The sequence below is a fragment of the Cherax quadricarinatus genome, chromosome 22 (assembly GCF_038502225.1).
Source record: "Cherax quadricarinatus isolate ZL_2023a chromosome 22, ASM3850222v1, whole genome shotgun sequence".
NCBI lineage: Eukaryota > Metazoa > Arthropoda > Malacostraca > Decapoda > Parastacidae > Cherax > Cherax quadricarinatus.
Genome location: NC_091313.1, coordinates 31644463 through 31653640, shown reverse-complemented (window position 1 = coordinate 31653640; position 9178 = coordinate 31644463).

Below are 9178 nucleotides of genomic sequence, written 5' to 3'. Positions count from 1 at the left end.
ATGATCCTCTCTACACAAAAAGGAATTACTATAATAGCGTAGTAAAGCTAAAAAAATACTTTATTGTAATAGGGCGGTCAGACGCCAAAATGGATTACTATAATAATTTTTTCGATTTCAATTTTGCGTTATTGTAAATGCGTGATTAAACTTCGGTTCTAATAGCCAAAATGATTGACTTTCAAATTTATATGTCAATATTTGAAATTACATATTAATAAAACTTCAAAAGAAATCATTTAGCTGGTGGTCCCGACAAAAAAGTTGCGGTGGGAATACTGACATTCAAGAGTGAAAGTAATCAACACAAACACGAGTGCTTTTGATTGGCTGTGTTTTGGTTGTAGACAATGGACGACCTCTAAACAACTTCTCCTTCAGGCTCTAATAACAATTGTTCTTCTCGCGTCATCTTGATGTAAATAAGGCGTAGTGGTGGTGGCAACAGAGCAAGTAACAGTGGTGGTGATATTGGTGGAACGAGTAAGAGTGGTGGTGATAACAGAGCATGAACAGTGGAGGTGATATTGGTGGAATGGCTGGGAGTGGAAGTGGCATAGCGGGAATTGGGTTGGCTGCTGATGCTGAGGAATGAGAAAAGATTGGCTGTAACAACAGCAGCAGCTGCTGCTGCTGCACCAACAATAACATTAACAACTGCAGATGTAGCAACTCTCATAATAGCAAATTGACTGTAATAGATGTAACATTCATAGTGGTCAAAGTTATATAATGTTACTGGCAATAGTGTGATGACTGACGAAAGGAGCAACATTGATAATTACGAGATACGCTTGCCTCTTGCAAAAGTAGGGCCTTGATGCCGATGAAGGGCTCTTGATCCAAAGAAGTGAACCTATCCTCCCTTTCCCTGCATGGAATTGATTGCCTCCCATCTTCCAGGTGCTGTGTGATCCCCTACAGATTTAGCACTCCCCCCAGTGCTGTAATACTAATACTAGTACCACTAATAATAATAATAATAATAATAATAATGTGCCCGTGTATTGGGCTATGTTACTGGAGACAGAGCATCAAATGTTGACCTCTGAGCAATTGTGGGGGATATGGGGAAGCGGGGTGGAAAGCTGCACCTGGCAGTTTACCAAAATGTGGCCACGCCCACCTCGTTTTGCCATTATCTCCATAGTCGTACAGCCATTCATAACAACTTAACGGTTATCTGCAGTCACAGAGGTTTCCAGCCTTTCTACCCGTAATTCTACCCCAAACTGTGTTATCATGTTTTTGACACATGCTACAGTTACTGTAACCTCACCCTCTATCACCGTATCTCCTTCCAGGTGTTTCATTCAGATTTGCAATTCAGTTATTACTATTCACAGTAGTTGAGTGAGGAGGCGGCGGCTTCAAGCATGGTACCGGGGCCATGCTGGTTACTTCATCTGCCACGAAGCATTACCCTGGAAGCTGTGAAAATATATCCAATCATCACGGATGCCAAACAATTAAAATAGTCGTTGCAGTTATAAATGGCAAAAGCTTTTATACTCTTGTCACTGTAATTTCCTGAGGATTTCCATACTCACAAAGTAAGGAATGCTATAAATGTATTAGCATAAGGAGTGTTGACTGATAAACAGAGCGTTTAAGCTGTGGAATAAATGAGCAACTCGAAACTCTGGAATCTGTTCGTGTTGGAATGCGGATTGCTTGTAGAATCTCTCGTAAGCAGTCAAAATAACTTTCAATACTTTTTAAAAAATTATGGGCACTTTTTTTCAGCGTTTCAAACCGAAGAGATATGAAAAAAATAAAATTGTACAATTCCTACTGTATATAAAATACATTCACCCGAGTTAATACGCAGATGTATAAGCACAAAATACATATATGGATGAAGTGATGGATGGACAATGAAGATTGTCATATAGGAAACAACGACTGTACATTCCTGCAGAGACAGACAAACATCAACATGAGTAAGCGAGATATCTGCACCTGGCTCCCTTATGTTCTTCCTCGAAGATTACCTCTCATCATTATATTGCCGACGTTTATATATCAGAAGCAGAACAGCCGAAAACAACAGCAAATGATGATTTTGACCGAAATGGTGTACTGGCGACAATACTGAAGACAAGGTAGGGTTGAGGAACATTGGGATAACATTCCGCTCTGCGTAGAGTTTATCAAATCTCAATGAATACTTATTCTGCAACGTATTTTTTTTCCGCAAGTGATGATCTGTTACACTAATAACCAAAGTAAGTGCTAGCACGACAAAGAGCATTTTAGGCTACAAAAGCAGTACTAGTGTCGAGACTGCAGCATTTTTTTAATTATACACAAAAAGAGTACAAGCAAGAGTATTTACATATGTCTCACGAGTGCATTCAAGTATATACAAAATCAATCCAAAATTCGTCCCTTAAATATGCAAAGCATTTTCTTTTTTAGAGAGAATAAATATACTGAAAATTTCTTAAAATACTCGTCAGAAAATCCAGTTATATTAATGACCATTAATGTTGTGATAAACAAGTTTAACAAGCTTAAACGTCAGCTTACTTTCTGAACATTAGCTTAAGTTCTGAACATTAACTTCAACTTTCAAATGTATTCTTCCATAAGCTAAGACTAGTGTCAGTACTGCAGACACTTGAGTTGGGCAGATAATGTGAAGCAGGAAGTCACAGGGGTAGGCTTGGTGAGTGTTGCCTTTGAGGTGAGTGATACATGATGTCTCAGAGAGGATGATGCACTCTGGCTTATATTGTAGTAATACAGCCCAAGGAAACAGCTTGACCAGGCTGCTTCAGTCGTTATATCATATATAAAATGCCGTGCCGAATAGGTGAAACTTTCGAATTTGGCTTAAATAATTTAACAAGGTTTTTTTTTGCTGAATAGGGAAAGCGAAAATTTTGTATGCAATAATTTCGCAAAAAAATAATTCTGAATCTAACGAAAAAAAATATGTTCCATTGTGTTTATTATTAAATTATTATAAAATTATATATATGTAGCTGTATTAGGCTAAATTTAATTGTGCTTGTTATAATAAGGTTAGGTAAGTTTTCTGTTCTTTTTTGTACAAAATTATTAATTTTTACATTATATGAAAGAAAATATATTTTTTAAACGTGTAAAAAAAAATCTTAGAAAGGACTTAATTTTAAATGAGTTCTTGCTAATTGACCAATTTTACCTATTCGGCACATTATATTCTTATATATACATACATAAAAAATGTATGTGTGTGTGTATTAATTTTTTTAATACGTGTTTAATGTATGTTATGCCATGTATCACATGATATTTGGTGTAAAGTGTATGTGATGTCATGTGCTCGTGCGATGTGGCGGTGCTGTTTAGTGTTACATACATGAGTGGTGTGAAAACTAGCAGGTTTTCTGGGAGATTTTATGTGTAACCTCTGGTAACCTTAGTGAGGGAGTAAATAAGCTTTATTTCTCCAGTGGACGTCAAACCCACCCATAACAATAGAGCAACAAATTTTTAACAACAAACTTAAACTGGCTTTTGAGAATATTCTTATGATGCTGTTAGAAAGAGAGGAAGAGAGAGAGGAAGAGAGAGAGGAAGAGAGAGGAAGAGAGAGGAAGAGAGAGAGGAAGAGAGAGGAAGAGAGAGAGGAAGAGAGAGAGAGAGGAGAGAGAGAGAGGAAGAGAGAGAGAGAGGAAGAGAGAGAGGAAGAGAGAGGAAGAAAGAGAGAGAGGAAGAAAGAGAAAGAGAAAGAGGAAGAAAGAGAGGAAGAAAGAGAGAGGAAGAGAGAGGAAGAAAGAGAGGAAGAAAGAGAGAGGAAGAGAGAGGAAGAAAGAGGAAGAAAGAGAGAGGAAGAAAGAGAGAGGAAGAAAGAGAGAGGAAGAAAGAGAGAGGAAGAAAGAGAGAGGAAGAAAGAGAGAAAGAGAGAGAAAGAAAGAGAGAGAAAGAGAGAGAGAGAGAAAGAGAGAGAGAGAAAGAAAGAGAGAAAGAGAAAGAAAGAGAGAGAGAGAAAGAAAGAGAGAGAACATTCTGCTATATACTTTTATCTAGATAAAGGATTATCGTTGATTATATTGGTGCAAGTGTCAAGGATAGAAAAGCAGAAGGCTCTATCGCTACCCTCCACTTCCTCTGGGAGAGAGAGGTGGGGACGCTGAGAGGGAGAGAACGGAGATGGAGAGTAGGGAGTGGAGGCTGAGAGGGAGACAAGAGATTTGGAAGAAGATAGACAGGAGGTGGGGAGAGAAAAGAGAGGGGAGGGGAGAATTTTGACACAGCAATAAGAGTTTAGAGGACATGGAAGGAGGAGGTGCTTGTGATGCGTCGTAAACTAGCAGACATACAACATTCGTATATTGAGGTTTCTGACAGAGCTGAGACAAGCCTCGTTACGACCGCCATTATTCTCTACCTGAGTATAGGCGACACTAACATCCACTAACCCAGAACCCAGCGTTTGGAAATTACGACGAACGTTCGATGTCAAAAAAATATTCATAAATTCATTCGTTCAGTGCTTTCTAGATGTGAAAAAAATACTAATTGGACTAGGAACTGGAGAAAAATCGAAGACAATTGACATCCATCGATGAAAAAAGAGACAAAGCTCGCTAGTATAAATTATGAACCATGTCAAAATTGTCTTCATTCCGTCATTGGTGCAGAAGCTATCGTTCACTGCCGACCCCAGGCTGCCATCACCATAAATATATACAAACGTCCAAGTTCCGCATAGCTTATTTTTTTTATCACTTTTTTACACCTAAGAGCTCTGATGGACTCCGACTCTGCTGCACCGAGGAGTAGACATAACCCACAAACACCAGATTATCCAGGGTTGAAAAAAACCGGTGTTCACCCCAGAGGTTTGGGCACGAACATAGGTGGATGTGGGACTAAGGATACTGACATGGCCACTTCGTCAGGCCACACTATCCCTCTCCAGCGAGACCATTCAGGAACTCTGCGGGGAGTCGATACATAATCCTTCACATATTTGATTAATTATCGGGTATCTCATATTCAATAAGAAATTTAAAACGTGTTAAACATCTCAGGGGGTTGACGTGCAAGAACCCAAGTGATCCGCTTATAGGCAAGACCAGGAACATTGGCAAAACAGCAAGTCCTTAAAACACACATGTATAAACCAATAACCACAACCTTCATTCTGAATTTACATTTTGACTTAGGCTAAAAAGCAAGACTGTTTAAGGTAACCAACTCCAAATATAAAAGTTCTTGTGCATTATCCTGTATAGGTCTGTAGTCCATTTTGGAAATATCGAGATATTATACAAACACAGTCAGTATTGCAGCTCCCCGCTGCGTCTTGCTACCTGCAGAACTGCTTGCCTCAACCCGCACTGACTAGTAGCCACTTCAGTATTGAGATAACCAATTGGCATATCATATTTACATACGATTATCTTGGCCATCTGGGTGTTACGGAGGAGCCTGAGACCTTACGATAACCTCAACCATCTGTGGCCAGACAACTTTGTTAAGTTACTGTGGTAACAGAGATCACTGGCATCAGAGCATAGGTCATAGAAAAATGATAAATAGAAGAGCCATGAGGAATAATTATACCAATTTGATATTTAAATACAATTTTTTTTTCGAAAATATCAATAAAACAAAAAATCGAATGGAGAGAGCAATTTAAAAGTAAAACTAATAAAACAAATAGGTATAGAAAAAATAGGAAGGTCTTGGTCAGATGACCAAAAAGCTCTAGTTGCAGGTCACATGAAGACCCGCGTCAGAATACTTGTCCTCTTTCCTGACGATTCTTACCTAACCTGAGCCCAAGTTCATTGTAACAAATTTGTGTGTCATGTGCCTAAATAAAAGTTAATTACTGGTCATTCTTACTTAGAGAAAAGTTTTGATTTATTTTGGCCTGTGTTGGTCTCAAATGGCCATTTTCATTAAGGAAAATGGGAATTTTGAAATACTGGCTTTCATGAGATAATTTGAGTTTCTCATCCGACTGGTTTCAAACCTTCACTCTAATATCTTGAGAATGCAACTTCTGAGCGGCTTCAAACTTTGTGTTTGATCCAGGTGAGATAAGTACAGAATGTCCCCTTTAGAGTGGTTATAAGCTTTAAAAGCTGATTTTTCTTGGAAGTTTTAATGTATCTTAGGCTGTGTATGTCAATTTTTATTAAAGAAATTGTGCTGTTAGTTTCCATGTGATAAAACTGGAAGAGGCCTTCACAAGTTATTTTAAAACGTAAACGCTGATATTGAACTGCATCATAGACTTATGCCGCACTCTGTACTGTCTTTCGTGTACACTGAAGTACAGGGGAGTTTATGCACCCCTTAAGGAAGGTTCTTTGACGCTGGCAAGGGGGGATCTGTGTTCCAGTTCCCTGAATTAAGCCTGAGTACCTTCCACATCTCCCCACCAGGCGCTATATATTGCTACGGGTTTAGCGCTTCCCCTTAATAATAATAATAATAATAATAATAATAATAATAATAATAATAATAATAATAATAATAATAATGAGTTATGTAATACTGGGATACCGCTCTCGCAGCGACCAAAATGCTAATTAATTATTAATGCAAAGGATCTGTAGCCTAAATATTAAAATATCCCAGAGCATCGTCGGAGCTGCGGTTACATCTAAGCCCATTTTCTTTTACACACGACCCATTGAGGAATTTAGAACGCTTAACAAAGGGCGTTTTTAAAATCTAAATATTTTAAGAACTTGCATTAGTAATCCTTTTTTACCGAGAGCCGCGCGAGGGTAAGACTTACTGTGTCCAGAAACAAGTGAATATGTTAAAAATGCAACTTTCTAGCAAATCCCACAGGAAAATTACTTATCTGAATCCCTTGATCTGGTGGGCTATAATTTAAATGAGACTATAGAAACTACATTGGTAAATCCAAAATGCTAAAAAAAGCAAAATAAAAACAATAATAATAATAGTGGTACTGTAATGAAAATGTAAAATAATATGCTCTAAAAAAAAGGAGGTTCTGCGCAAAAGGAACCCAACCACTGAAAATATCGAGTTCCAAAGACAGTAGCAACTGAAGCTAAAGCGAGAACTCTGGCTATAGACGCGAGGAAGTTTCTCGTGGCAGATAAACAGAGAAACTGCTTCACACCAAGTATTTAAGAAGATCAAAATAGTCCCAGGAAATAAAGGCCTCTGCAGCAGCACATTCAGGTCTACAGGGAAATGTTGAAGTACAACTGGAAGGATGGTCCCAACCAGATGACATCAGAAAAGTGGAGAATCAACTTTATCAAGAGAAGAAAACAGCACAAGTACAATACATAGAAAAGATACGGCTGATACGACAATTTGTGATTGTGAAATATGGAACACAACTGAAAGAGGCCCGTCAGCAGCTCCTGAGAAAGATGGTATCTTCAAGAGGTTAAATGATGTACTTAACTGAAGAAAAAGTGCAACCTTTGTCTTCCATGTTCAATTGGTCACATTAGTCATGAAACATCCCAAGAACATGGAAGTGAAGCCACCATTATCCCTAATACTTTAGGAAGAGACAAATGCATTCAGTGGAAAGAATGATACTGAATAGATTACTGTATAAGACAGACGATAACTTAGACTTCTCCACAAATGGTTTAATGGACAGCAAAGGCACTGCACATTTCTTAACGACTTTTCTTGAAAACAGTAAGGCACAATGCTCAACCTCCGTGGATGTGAAAAGAGCCTTCAACAATGCCTAAGGTATTGAAATACTCGAGGATTTAGCAGGAATGATATTTCAAGATAAAGTATTAAGGTGGACTAAGGAATATCTAAAAGGTCAGAAGAGCAAAAGTATTGCTTCACAAGAAATGTTCAAAGATGGACGGAATGGAACTGGGAACACTCCAAGGAGTTGTCCTCATTCCAATGCTGTTTAATGTTCTAATGAATATAGGAAGTCCGTTAGGTTAATTATAATTTAAGAGTAATGATATAGGAGCTCAGTTGACTATATGATTCACGATCACATGAAGAACCACTCGTGTATTTGTCCTCACTGATTATGTAAACGAGGATTCATTAGTTACTAGCTGCATTAAGAAAATAAACTAGAGAGCAAGCCACCAGGTATATTTATAATGAAGTTAAAATGTTTATTGTAGGCTGGCAAATGAGCAGTACGGCTCTTTACCTTCTGATATAAGTGATATCCGAATAACAACACTACAGAGAGATTTGAGTTACGTCTATATGCAGACTGTATGTGTGTCGAGATGATCTCACACTATGCAAAAATACCTTGAAGAATATTAACAATCTGTGAAGATAAAATGATCGAGTGTAGCGAAACTTCAGCAGAACAATGAATTGAATATCTAATTTCAATGTTGTTGTTTGTCAAGGAATTTGATGACAAGGCTTGGAGAGGGTCAAAGACCTGGTCCACTGCATACCTTGGATGTTAATACGTAACTAAAAGAGATAAAAATTATACACGCAAGAAAGGGGGACTCAAAATCCCTCACCAGAGACAAAAGAAATCAAAGAATACCAAATGTACAGTAGTAATGTGTATTAAATATGTTATGGGAGGTATTGTTGGAGGTGTGTTGATAAGCATGAAACCGGGGATCCGCTCTATGAAGGACGATCAAGGAGACTTATGGTTAGTACAGTCGACTCTGGTAACAAATGGCTTAGCAAACAGGGAAAATTGTGGTCTCGAATAATATCCATGACGTTCAAAATGCTCTCTAACAGCCCCGAGGATCAGGCAGGTCACCAACAACCACAGTGAGGAATGCAAGGAGGCTTCTCCTGTCACTCAGACAAGGTGTATAAAACCAGTGGGCGGCGGTGGTGAAGTTAGTTTGCAACGTTTAAGGCTCTCAACTGTATGTAGGTTATTAAGGTTGCAATACCCCTGAACATTAACAGCAAGACTACTTTAACCCCAAAGACAGAGATTAAACTCTGTATGTAAACCTCTCGGTGTTTATATCCTATGATGGGTAAGGTAAAGATATGTGATTTGTCTTTATGGTATATAAGCTGTTTCTACAGTTCTGGTACCATGACACTCGGCATCTCAATTTAAAATTTCCGCATTTTGGTCAAATTATCCTTTATGTTTACTGACAAGTTCTGCCGGTAAGTTGATAGTAAATATTCGTTTTATGTACCGAGTTATATTAGTGAAACAATCTGCAAAAGAATGGAAGGTCAGCAGTGC